The sequence below is a fragment of the Teleopsis dalmanni genome, chromosome 2, assembly GCF_002237135.1.
Source record: "Teleopsis dalmanni isolate 2A chromosome 2, ASM223713v2, whole genome shotgun sequence".
NCBI classification, from domain to species: domain Eukaryota; kingdom Metazoa; phylum Arthropoda; class Insecta; order Diptera; family Diopsidae; genus Teleopsis; species Teleopsis dalmanni.
This window is the reverse complement of record NC_051847.1, coordinates 14,661,345-14,675,995: the sequence shown is the minus strand read 5'-3', so window position 1 is coordinate 14,675,995 and position 14,651 is coordinate 14,661,345.

Here is a 14,651-nt window from a genome sequence, read left to right as displayed (position 1 = left end):
CGCCTTGTGACGTATTTCCCATGTTTTTCTCTTTTTATTAATTTTTTTTTTTTGATTTTGCTATAAATTTTTTTTTTTCGGTTAGTTGTTGTAATTTAATAACACCGCTTATGTTGTTGTATTAAAGTCTGGGTGCATTTGACAATTCTGCGCGTTTTATTTTGCGGTTCAAACACTTTGTTTTGCTCAAAAATTTTTTAATTACTCTTATTTTTGATTTTTTTTTTGTTTTATTTTAATTTGATTAAATTTTTTAATTAAATTATCGCCGAAATTACTGCGTCGCCTTCTTTACATATGCGAATTTTTGAATTCAAAATCATACCATTTTCATTGGAAAAAAATTATTACATTTTTGCACTTGAAATTTTTACCTCAACTGAAGGCATTTCGAAAGGAAATTAGTCACTGATTAAAATGGTGACTAACTTAGTCAAAAGGAATAAAATTTTTATAGAATTATAATTTCATGGGGAATATAATAAAATCATAGTTTCGATTGGACCATGCCACACCTGGGTAAAATTGAGGATTCAAATTAGTTATTATAACAGTTTTCACATAGTTTACTGCATTTAGTGGATATTCATAACTTTTATTTCAATTATTTAATATATTTTTTTGCAGTTAAAGTTTTAAAATTATTTAAAATTTGTTTATTATTTATTTAAGATATTTAAACTATTTTTAACGAATACTCTAGATTTGTTATCGGTTTTTGACTTAACAACGTAGTTGGCAATTCCAACCATTTCGAAAAAAGCCACGACTTATTTACATTCTGAAAGACAGCTCAATGTAAACCACAATTAATACCACACTGATTGAACTAGATAAGGATACGCCTACGTAGAACCAGGAAATCACTATGGTGACTAACTTAGTCAAAAGGAATAAAATTTTTATAGAATTATAATTTCATGGAGAATATAATAAAATCATAGTTTCGATTGGACCATGCCACACCTGGGTAAAATTGAGGATTCAAATTAGTTATTATAACAGTTTTCACATAGTTTACTGCATTTAGTGGATATTCATAACGTTTATTTCAATTTATTTGTTTAATATATTTTTTTGCAGTTAAAGTTTTAAAATTATTTGAAATTTATTTTTTATTTATTTAAGATATTTAAATTATTTTTAACAAATACTTTAAATTTATTATCGTTATGTGGCTTAACAACGTAGATAGTTGGTAATTCCAACCATTTTGATTAAAGCCACGACTTATTTACATTCTGAAAGACAGCTCAATGTAAACCCCAATGATACCACACTGATTAAACTAGATAAGGATACGCCTACGTAGAACCAGGAAATCACTATATCAATATTTGTAATGTAATCTGTATTGATGTTAGTAAACACATATTTGAGGAAGAGTTGACAATTGATAGACAATTGATACCACACTGACTGAACTAGATAATGATACTTCTACGTAGGATCAGGAAATTACTATGTTGTGTCAATATCTGTAATGCCAATATTGGTATTAGTAAACACACATTTGAGGAAGCGTTGCTTCAGTGTACATATACATCTCTTTGTGAATACTCAAAAGTAATAGAATAAGTAAGTAATAGTTTCCTCATCTTTTTTTGACTCATGGCTGTGATATTAATCAATGGATGAAGTTCCTAATTAAACGGCATATCTACTTGTGAATCGCGAGTAAGGCTAAGTATTTGTTCAATCGTTTTCAGATTATAGACAGACCATAACAAAAAGCTGGTACTTTGATATTTTATTTATGTAGCCACTTTAACTGAGGCTAAAGTTATACTTATATCTAAAATAATTAAAGTGATAAAAGGCTACTTCATAACATAACAATTGTCAGAAAGGTTGCAATTTAATCTAAAGAAGAGACTCAATAGTGCTTAAGTATGCATTTATCTTTTCTTAACAGATAAAAATATATTTCTTTAACTTGATTTTACGAGTGTAGAAAATAAACAAATAACAACATAAGAGTTTTTATCATTTTTATATATTAAAACAATTTGATTAAATTTAAAAAAAATCTTGTTTAAAGAAGTATGAAGTAATTTAATTCGCTTTTTACCTGTTTATATTTGAAACAATAATTTATAACCAATATGAATTCAAGGAATTTTTAAAAAACTTTTATTTAAATTAAAAAAAATATTCTATTCTTATTACTAAGCGGTTTTTTAATAAAAGCCTTGTTTAGACAATTTGGGCCTTTGTTAAAAAATCGTAAATTCTAGTAATCATGAGCTCAAATTTTATGACACTTTTTATATTTCACATAAAATTATTGCCTTCTTAACTTAGTCAAATATTTCTTATAGTTTATGGTTTTACATTTTTTATCATTCATACATATATTCATACATAAGATACAATTTTTGAGAATTTTTTTGTTTGTCTATTATCATTAATTCATATGATGTGTGAATTATATATGATTTTATATAAAGAGAGAAACATTATTTCTAAATTTTGATTAGCTGATAAGGTATAATATTTAATAGCAAGTATAAGTAAAAAAATTATTAAAAATTGTGTTATTCTATTAAGTGTCAAAAGAGGTCTTCAATGAATTTAAAAAAAAGTTTATTTTGTGTTTTATTATTTATGAGAGTAGAGATTTCTATTCCTCTTTTAGTGAGGTATTATGCACCATACATTTATTTTGAAAAACTGATTTTATACTCTGTATAGCAAAGTATAATGAAATAGATTGGTTTGTATTGTATAATTACATTTGATTGAGATCTTTGAATTGTATTGTGCCCTGAGGATACGAGATGCCCAGAACTGAGAACATTCATTATTAAAATCATATACTAAGGTACGGAGATACTTTTTAGACGATAATAGCTGTACTAAAAATATTAAAAATTTGACTATAGATTATTTCTTAGGTATGTGAAGCCAAACTTTGGTGAATTTGCAAAAATAGAGAAACGACAAATTAATGTGGAAATTAAGCACAACTATTAGAAAAAAAATTTTTTTCTAAATAAATAAAATTTGACAAGCTATATACACTTCAACATTATATGAAATGTCAGAAAAGTAGTTATGGTAATATAAGTTCCAAAGATGCTGTGTTGCACGAACGCACAAATGAGGTAACAATTACGAATGTAATGAATCAAAGCCGTTATCTGGTATTAAAAATTAGTTGACTACTATATTACTGAAACAATATCAAGTGTAATAATAATAATAATAATAATAATAATAATAATAATAATTTACAAGAGCATTTTCGCATGAAAAAGTTCTCACCAAGATAGGTGTCGCATTTCTTGTCATTGGACCGAAAACATATAGTCATGTAATTACTTTTAAGCAGAATTTTCAAATTTTTCAATACAATCCAAAAGAGCTTCTGAAACGATTTGTAAATATAGATAAGATTTGGATATTTTACTATCTTAAAAAAGAAAAAAATCAAAAGATTGGATTTTACATGATGAATATGTTCCAAGGAAGACGTAGATAATTTCGTATTATCCAAGATAATTGCGAAATAGTACTTTCGACTTTTTAAAACGAAAAGATTTTATTTTATCACGACAATGCAATGTTTATCGTATGTCACATGATAACGTGACTTCTTAGAAGCGATCAGATTGAGAGAGAACTACGCTTTAATTACGAAGACTAAAGAAAGAGCGCATGAAGCAGAGACGACTACAGTCAAAAGTTGCGTAAGTTCGAAACTCGGCAACGACTTTTTAGAACTAGTTAAGTTAGTAAGTAATATTCCTCTTATCATAGATTGATTTGCTATGATTTTTATTCAGTATTTTAGAAAGGAGAATTTGCAGATGTTTCTTTTTCATTATCATGATAACTTCTATCAAAACCATTGAGATATATAATAGAATATAATCACCATATATGTTTACTGTAAGATAAAGATGTTAGTTTTTTTTTTTGCTGATATAGGAAATCTTGTAGGATGATAAATGAATGACATTGGTATGTGTATGTTTACATATAAGGAAATGCACTTATTGCACCTTCAATTTGAAGAATTTTTGCATTTTTAAGGTATGTTCTCATTGAGCTTAAAATACATGCATATTAATTTTAAATGAATTCATTCTAATAATATGTACATTTTTTTGCATTGCACATGAATGACAATGAATTTTTAAATTTTTAAAAAAAAATAAAAAAATTTACTTAATTTGTGTTTAATTTTTTTTCTCGACTTGTAAATTATCAAAAATGCTTTTAGTACAAGTGATTCATGCCAAATGTTGTTTTGTTTATGAATTTAATTGCTACAATTTATTAAAAATTTATATTTTGACACTGATTAAATTTATTTAGTATTTTTTTTTTTTTTTTTGAAAAAGGTATGTGTGAAAGCCCACGCAGTTCTGCCAAAAATCAGAAATCAATATCTTCTGATACAATTTATCGATCGAAGAAGAACGAAACCGAAATTGAAATCGAAACCGAAACCGAAAGCGAACGACATGGTGTCAGTCATTCACCTCTTAGTCAAATGTACCAGAAATGTAATCCATTCCGTAAATCTGCCATATATTTTGGGTATGAACACAAATTCATATGGCACATAGCACATAAAGAGAATCAAACATTTAAGAAAAATAAAAAAAAATAAAATTAAAAAGAATTAAAAGAAAAAGAAATATGAATAACAAAAATCACAGCTTTTCAAAATGAAGGTCAATGTTAATATTGTTTTCATTCTGCGCACAAAGACGACATCGTCCCGCCGCTACGCCGGCGACGCATTGCAATGTGATGTTTTCTTGATACGTAATCGATTAAAAATAATCTTTGCATATTATTTTTTTTTTGTTTTATTTTATTTATTTGTGTTGTAAATATAATTTTTGTAATTCCTTCATATATATCAATTTAGTTTTTGTGTATTTTAACAATTAATTTGGAATGCGTGAAATATGCGACAACGTTTTCGCATGAATCACTCGCAACGCCTTGGCGACGGGTCTCCACATAGGACCGAACGACTCCGTTCCGCTTGCGCTGAAATGTGGCAACCGTGCAAGGCGTTACGTTGTCAACGTGTAAAGTTCAGCGTACGCTGCAGGAGACCTTTTTCGCTTACTTATCGTCGTACTATTCACGAGTAACAGGACCGGACCGCATTTTCAGGTAGTTTATGAACGCAATTAATTCGCAATAAAATTGCAGATTTGCGATTAAAAATATTTTATTTGGATTTTTTTATAAATTTTTTATTAACTTTTTTTTTGTTGAAACTTTTAACCGTTAAGGACACGCGTTGGTGCAGGTTAAGTATATTTCCTGTTTTTAAAGTTTAAATAAAACCAAAAATATGGATTTTTTAAGCTAAAATATGCATCTGATTTGGGTTTTACATTTGCTTCTTTTCAATAAAAATGGAAAATAATTAATCGAAATAAAATTTGAAAATTTATGAATTTGTTTTTGTGGAGGCAAATTGTAGGAATATGTACACTCACAAAAATATGCTCTCACGAATCACTAATTTAACTAGTAATCTAATTATTTGGTTAGAGAAATTTTTGCTCATGTGGTAAAGAATATATGAAAACCAACATGTGATATGGTTGCATCGAATGAGATTATTTTGACCTGAAATTTAGTTAAAATCAGGTTAAATCAACCAAATTATTTTTTTGAATGTACAGCTGTTCTTAGTAAACAAGTAAATATGTATGTTAGGTTCCTATATTAACATAGAATGAAAAAAATTATTCCTGCAGGTGTTCTGCTTAATAAACTCAAAGCTCTTAAATTCTGAAAAGTATCGAAAAATTGAAGAGTTACAGAAGGAAATTTAAGGTTATGAAAGAAAGAGAATATTATTAATTTTTAAAGTAAGTAATTGTTTATAAATTATAAGTTTATTGCAATTTTTAAAAAATATTGGAAAGCCATTTGATTTCAAGTTATGGATTCATGATTTCTTTTATTACTAATACTCTACTATTAACTAATATAAAATTATTATAATTACAACGAAGCAGAGCACTGCGATTATGGTGTTTTTTTTAACCTAGTAATCGATTCTAACTAAACAGAAAATACTTAGTCTCTGCAATGAAAGTCAAAATGTATACCATTTATAATTTTCTAATAACAGAACGGGTTAGGAGTTTTGTTCTTTTCAGACTTGATTAATTTTGTTTTCAAGACAAGCTAAGTGCTAATTGGGTAGATCACCTGCTCTCAATATGCGACTGCTCATATATTGAGGTACAGGTAAATTTTTAATAATTAATGATAATGATTCATTAATTCATTCACTAATTAATGATTTAATGAAAATTTGATGATATATTTAAAGAGCAATTTATTTACCCATTTAATTTTACCTTATTTCAATAAGTTTTAATAAGTTAATAATAATTTTTTAATAAGTTTTGTTTATAGTAATGGTAAACTTGAATGGTTTAATGACTCCTTACTTTGAGAAGAAGTAGAATCAACCTGCTTACTATCGCAATAGACGATTGAACATTTATTGTGTTCTTTATGATTTTTACTTTGGCCAGATTTAATGAAACACAGTTGATTTAAAAAAAAATTTTGTAGGGTTGTCATTGATTTTACATAGTTCACTAGAGTTATTTGAGGTGAATACCATAATAGTTTAACAAAACGAATTAGTGCTATGTGATTATAGAATCGGAACCCATATTGTTCTGAACTCTTAAGCAATTTCTGAATAAATATTTTATTAGGAAATTGTTTAATTACAATTAAATAATTAAAATTAAATTAGTTCTTATCGTAAAGTAAATGTTAATAAATAAATATATTTTACTTTACTATTTACTGCAGTAGAGAGATGTTGACGTGCTGAACTTTATTGTAGAAAATGAAAAGGATCAAAAGCCTCTATATGGGACTTAAACTCTTTAATTATTTGGTGAAAGATATCAGCCATCGGTTTATATAAAATCAATGACGAAAGACTTATTCTGGTAATTATAGTAAAACCGAAGAGGTCGATTAATTGAAATATTTACATTTTTTAAGGTGTACATTTTGTAAACTTTTGTATACATTCGGAAAGTAGTAATCCCTTAACAAAAATGCCAAACGCAACACTGCCTCATTAAGTATCTTCGTATTGCAATCTATCCGTAACGTTTAGGCACATATTGTGAAAAAGATATATCTCAAGCTTATTTAAGATAAAAATTTAATGCTTTTTATGCGCTTTAAAATCGTTAAATTTTATGACTTTATCCAGATCTTTGGAGCAATGCTTCTGGTTAAGATTTCGTCATTTTTATGTTAACTCTTGGCACTTTTATTTTGTTGATTTATGGGCGGCTGTGTTAATTATTTTTAAATCTTTCAATTTTAAAAATTCGAAGTGTGATGCTATTTTATGTAGCTACTGGAATACATTGATTCCACTCTGATATAGTTTTATGCACTCAAAATGTGGCCTGCCTTTTAAGGCAAGTTTTAATTAATGCCAACATTATAATTCTAGGAAGAAGAAATGACCTTTAGAAGAATTTGGTTATAAGATACATGATTTTTAATTGTTTTTCTTATTAACTTTTTCAAAAAATTAGTTTTTTATATATACTATATATGTTAAGACAGAATATAAATTTTTCGAAGTTGTATAATTTTAAATGTTTTTTTAAATATTATTAGAAGATCTTAACTTTAATCTACATATGCATTAAGCAATAAATTATTAACTTTCAACGAATTCTTAGTTCTTTTTCAATAACAAAAAATATGGGTTTGATGTCAAATTTAGATTCACAACTATCTCTTTATTTTTGACTTAATCTATTTGCATAAATATACCTATAGCATATTTTAGGCTGTTGATCTTCTTAGTTATTAAAATAATAAACCTATTTTTTTGTGCGAAGAAAAGGTTTTAAAATACATAACGCATCGTCACTATGTCGTCACAATAGTGGTATGTCCGATTTGCATGGACTAAAAACAAACCCCCTAGTGTGCCAGACTATTTCTAACTCAGAACATTTTCTTTAAGAGCCTGCGTCCAGACTTTGCTTGGGTTTATTTGTTTACCTGTTCTTCGAAATTATTAATTTTAGAGATAACATTTTTTTCCGTTTGAGTATGGTCGGTCTATAGAGATCCCATTTTCTGCAGAAAGCATCATCTTTGTTGTGATATTTTCGACATTTTTTTTTCGCTATTGTTTCAATAATAAAATATGGTATGTATTTATATTTCAAATATTATTGCTATCAATTATCAAAATTTAATTTTTGTCGATTATATGGATTGATAATTTGGTTTTCTTTGAGGTTTCTGTCATGTCAAAGGAAGTATTGTCGTAAGTAGTTTATCCATAGGGAAAATTCATCTAATTGTCATATATAAATATATTATTTTTAATAAAATATTTGCTTCTTTAGTATTTTTTATAAGTAAATAAATATAATAAATGAAAGTAATAATTTTTTTTTAATTTCTTTATGTTATTTTGTAATATCTCATTTCAAGGAAATATTTTACATTTAATTAACTTATCGTATTGCTTTTCAATAAAAACTTATCATAACATTTGTAATGACAGCTTTTTTTCAATTTTTTCATAAAAACACAATTTATTTGAAGTTTATATTATTATTATTATAATAAATTTCGCTTTGGAGAATTTGGAAGATAAATTAACATCATTAATTATTTAATGGATTCATCGCTGGCAACATATTTATCAAAATATTTCCGGTAGCAATTATTAATTTCACCGCCAACAGCGCGATTTGTTAAAAATAATGGAAATAATTGCAAATAATGAAAACAAATTTAAACAATTTCAGATTTAAATCAGAAGAAATTTAATTAAATTGAACGGAACAAAATGAATTGTGTTTTGATAAATGAAGGAAGATTTTGATACACATCAAATCAATTTATCAAAATGACAATATCTCAAGCATATGATTTTTAGTAATTTTAATAAAAATAATAATAATCAATGAATTTTGGATCTCGATTCTATATGGCGATTCTATAACAATTATTATTCACAATGGAAAGTCCATGGCAAGAAGGATTTTTTAAAAATAGATGAAAGTCTTTTTGTTATCTATTGGAAATGATATGCATTCGTAAGATAGTAAATTTGTAAAAGGAAATTTGATGGAATTTCGATGAATATAAACTAATGTGCCTGGAATGATAATATATATATTAGTAGATATATACATATATATTAGTATCGATATAATTATGAAACCATTAAAGAAAGTTTTTCGCAAAAAATTCGTACAATTGTAATTGTTGAACCAAGATGTGATGATAGGTTCCTGGTATATATAATGACGCTAAAATTGCAGGACATAAATGTTGGGAAACATATTGATTAATTGACTAATTAATAAACGGAACTTTAAGTAATTTATTAGAAAATAGATGCGATGTCAAGGCCAATGAGGCTCCGTATTTAAGCTTTTCTCAACACTATTAAAATAAGGAGCAGTGACTAATTCATAAAATTTGGTATTTCACTCAGTGGAAATCTTTTTAAATTCGAGAAAATATTAGGTTAGGTTAGAATACTGGTGCCGTCCGATGATACACTTAGACCATGAGGACCATTGTCATACCCTTAAGAATTTGACACCTGTCGCTTTAACCATTTAGTACTGGCCACAAATCCATTGACACGAGCTAGGGAAATAATATTTAACTCTCATTAATGAATTGAAAAAGTGCAACCCTAAGTAGGAGACTCTATGTTTTGCAAAAGCAGGACACTGTAACAGAAGGTGTATTGGTGATTCCTCTTCGTCATCCTCCAAGCAATGTCTCCAGTGTAAGGTGGTCCTGATATTGAGCCGCACAACATGTCCTCCCAACAGGCAGTGTCGGGATAGGTTGATTAGTTCCCCTGATCTTTTCTTACTAATTTCTGGCCAAGATTCGTTAGTTTTAATGTAGTTGGTCACTGTTGACCATCTTATCCTAAACAGTCGGTGTAATCATAGTTTTATTCGATACCGACAGGCAGCAAGTGGTATACCAACACTTTCTTTTTCCAGAAGAATTTGTGCGGTCGTGCCATGCCTTGCTACTTCATCTGCCATATAGTTGCCTTGGATGTTCCTTTGTACATGGACTGCAATAATCCGTATCCGAAAATATTCAGCCATCACCGTGAGTGATGTAAGACAATTCAGTACTACGTTTGAGTTAATGGTCGATGAGTTTAAAGATTTTATAGTTATAATATTTATTTTGTATAAAATTGTAGTTAATACAGGTTGTATAGCTTTTTACTATTGTCGAACCTAATCAGCATATTTTTCATAGATTTTTCATGGATTTTGTATTAAATATAATATTTATTGTTATAGATTTATGGACTTGATTGCGATGGTGTAGACGTATTATTGCACTGATGAGATCAATGAATAAAGTTTTATTTTGATTTAATTGAATGTGCTTAAATTCCTAGAAATATTCTTTAAGAAATATTTAAAAAAAATAATCCTTTTTAAATAAAAATGTTTATTTTTACGTTTCTTGGCTGTAAAGCAATAAAATCATCTTTAGACGCGCCTGGCGCCAGATGTGTGCCGATATATGAAAATTAATTATTTGTGGTTAAATATAATAAATGCAAATCAAATTTAACGCTCAACACAATACTGTAGCTAAATAAAATTATTTATAATAATAACATTAATATACAAAAAAATTTATAAACGCTTTCGAAAAATATTCCTAAAACAAGTTAGTTAACTAAGTTGAAATATTTATTTTGATTTTAGCAGAGGAGAATAGCAGGTGAATCATAAAACTTGTCGTATAGGTGAGATATTTTTTTTTTGACTATACGAGCCTGTATTAATATAGAAATATTGATATTTCTTGTGATACTGTTTAAGAATTTTGACCTAGTGCGCTATTAGTGCTTTTAGTGTTGTTGAATGATAGTTATGTTATTGTGGGCGAGTTTCCATTTTTGACAACAAATCAATTAACCAATACTATGTAGTTTATTAGTGCAGTAAATAGAACTGTATATATATATAAAGGGAAAAAAAACACTTAAGAAAATTAAAAATTATGATAATTTTAAAGCAGAAAACAAAAATGATTATTTTTGATATAAGGAATGAAAATCTCAATCAATACATAGCAGATTTAGTTAAATCACATGCCAAGACAATCAACAATCTTACAATGAATCCAAATTCAAATAATTAAGTTAATTTTAATGCTTCTACAAGATACAAACACACAGATAGAATGAACGACTTATTCTATTCGCTTTCCAATGCTGTTTAATTATTTTGAAATAAAGATTGAGCGACGTATAGACCATAAGTTTTTTCGGTCTGCATCCTTGTTGTCTACTGAGCCTATAGAAGCGCTTTCTGGCAATAATAATTCGTCAGCTGATCTCCAGGCTGATATCTTTGTTAATAGTTACAGTGAGGTCATGATAGATAAAATGTTTGACAGCATCAGAAATATAGCCGCCAGCCACCAGAAATGTGTGTCGTCAATAACCGATACAGCACTGCGCATAATCACTTCCTTGATGAAATTCAAGAAATTACACGACAAAGATCGATTTGTATGTACCTAGCACGATATCAAAAGATTTGGAGAGATTGAATCACTCTTTGACGAACCAACGTGTATTGCTGAATGCCATTGTGCGGAGTCGTGTTAGCTTTACAGATATACCCAGTTCAGACATTGCGTCATAAACTTATTCCCTTATAGGGATATTTAAAGGTGTTTCATAATCAATAAAATAAAATTATGTATCGAAAGGATGTTTGTAGGCTTTTTTCAGCATTTGGTGTAGTGTAAAAATATAGTTTATAGTGGAGCGCGACCAGGTCAAAAGCTGCAGTAATAAGGCGCAATGAGTGATTTGGCATTTTTCACATAGGACAATTGAAAGGAACTTGCACGTGGCAAGTACTAGGTTAATCCCACGATAATTAGTGAAAATCACCTTTATTCAGAACAGCATAGGGGGTATTGAGATTCTAGTCTTTGGATATAAGTGCGTATAACCATGTTATGCAGATGAGCTGATGATGCATGCTTTTTATCAACATATTGCGGTCGGGTTTAACCAATTCTACAAGCAACATCAACTTTTTGATTAAGGACTCCATGTGCATTTTTCCAAAGTCGGCATTGTTGTTATCATCGCCAGATAGTAAGTAGTTTCTTTTCATATTATCAGTGTAGCTATAGTATGTAGCATAGTAAAAAAGTTGCGTAAAATTTTGACATAAGCCAACATTTTCAAATTAATTTAAGATTTCTGAGAATTCGGTTTCTTCCAGTTACTATATAATATGAAATCCGTATACATACAGTAGCAAAATGTTGTCTTATATTCTTTTTCATTATTTAAATATATTTTTTTGGATTAGTCTGTTCAATTTAATTTATTTTATTTTCTTATTTAATGTAGGATTTAATTAAAATCAGGTGGGAAAAAAACATATGAAATTCCATTTAATCCTTCTTGGAATTTTTATTTCATGCTTCGGCTTTAGTTTTATTACCCGAGTAAAGTGAATTCACATTTTAATATTACAACCTCAATATTTCCTAGTTTTGTCACAGTAAAAATCAATTTCAATGATAAAAATATTGATTGACTCAGTGACTTGATTTAGCGAAATTCATTACGAACCTTGAACTCACAGTTGAACGTAAATTCCCACAAAATTGTGAAAAATTCGAAATTCAAATTCGGTTTCGGTTTCAGTTTCGATTTCGAAAACTGTTGAGTTTCAGTAGTCAAATGCATTGGAAAGTGCATTGAACTGTTATATTTCACCGAAATTTGATCGCTAAGGAAGCGAGCTTTATTGCTTTTATTTATTGTGTCGTATCACTCTTGATTTTGTGTGATACCAAAAGCAAAATATAAGGGGCAATATTAGTTAAAATTTATGAAGCTAAGGCGTTCAATAAAACTTTCCAAAACTGCTGTAATTCGATACGAACAGACAAGCAAAGTGCAGGTAAGTAAATTGTATTTTGTCTTCACATTAATTTTAAATATAAAACATATATTTAAATTTGACAAAAATATATTTTATAAAGTGTGAAGTGCAAAGAAGAAGACTGCCATCAACTGGCCATTTACACTCCATTTATTACTGATCGGAGACCGGTAAATGGTTACAATTTTGAACTGAATAGAGGCAGCAGCCGGTACGTTCAACTCGTTATTTTTTATTAAATCTGAAAAATTCTGGGACTATAAAATGTTTTACAAATTAATATATGATATATGCAATTTCGTTGCCAGTTTAATTAGTTGCAATTGTTATCAGTGATTTATATCAGTAATTTGAAAGCAGTGCCATTCCATTTCAAAGTAATATATTTCATATATTAATTTTTTATGTGTGACTAATTAAGGCGTTCTAAATTTATGTGCCTACTTCTCTGACAATTGATTAATGAAATGAGCTAAAAAACAATTTGTAAATTAATTTTTTTCTAAAATATATACAACTTCTGGAATTCAAATTTTTCAATTAAAATTTATGACTCTTATGGATATTAAAATTTATTGAGGCTTCAATGTAAACTCTGGATTTGAATTAAAGTGATGTATTGTCTACTACACAATATGTAAATATCGTTCAACATATAATATGTAATAATTGATTCATGTCATATGTAACTACAACAGTTAAGGGACTTAAACGGTTTTATTATACTCTCTTTAACAGATTATCTCTATTGAGTGGTCACCCAATTTTTACAGACAATTTTTGAAAGTTATTTATTATTATTTTATTTTGTTACTTCATTATTTAGAATAAATTAGCAGATTATTTGATGAAATACTAATCTTAACAATTTTAGTTTGACAAGGAGTGAGGTGAAGAGTTTTTGCTATAGTATGAAATTATTGAGGAAACTGCTTAACACTTAACCCCGCACAATTTTTTGTAGCTCTTACCCGAATGCCCTTAAAGTCTCTATTAGGAAAGTTTAATCAGGTTAACTCTTACGGCTATCACTATGGCAGCCACTCTTGTGATTTTTATTCTACTTTGGGAATCAATTCGAAACCAAACACTTAATTTATTGAAAGATATCCATTTTAAAAAATTTTTGAAACAGCTGCTATATTATTCATTATTGGTAAAAAGAACAGTGTTACACCACAATCCATGAGATCAATTATGCAATAGGCAATTATTAAAGCATAATACATATCATAGGACGTGGTGTTACATTATCCTTTTTAACATTAAATTGGCTTTGTTATAAATTATACCCTAAAGGCATGACAATAATAATAATTATCAATTATGGTTAATTGATATTTATTAATTATTGAAAAGTTCTCTTTTGAAAGTTCTACAAAAGGAATATCAATTAATAAGTCAAGTCTTCGTCTTTGAATTAATGCTCTCTTAGCCATTATAATTAATTTTTTTATCACTAATGCGAATATTGCTCAATTTTCTATAATTATTTTTTGCATGTTTAGTGATGTTAGCTAGCACTTTTGCTCATTTTTGGTGATATTGTGTTTGTGTTCGTATTTGTTATTATTTTTATTTAATTTTTGGTATTGTTAGTCATTTTAAGTTATTTGTTGATAGTCAAGGGATTTTACTGCAATGTCGAGATTTGTTTCAAAAATTAAATTTGTAATT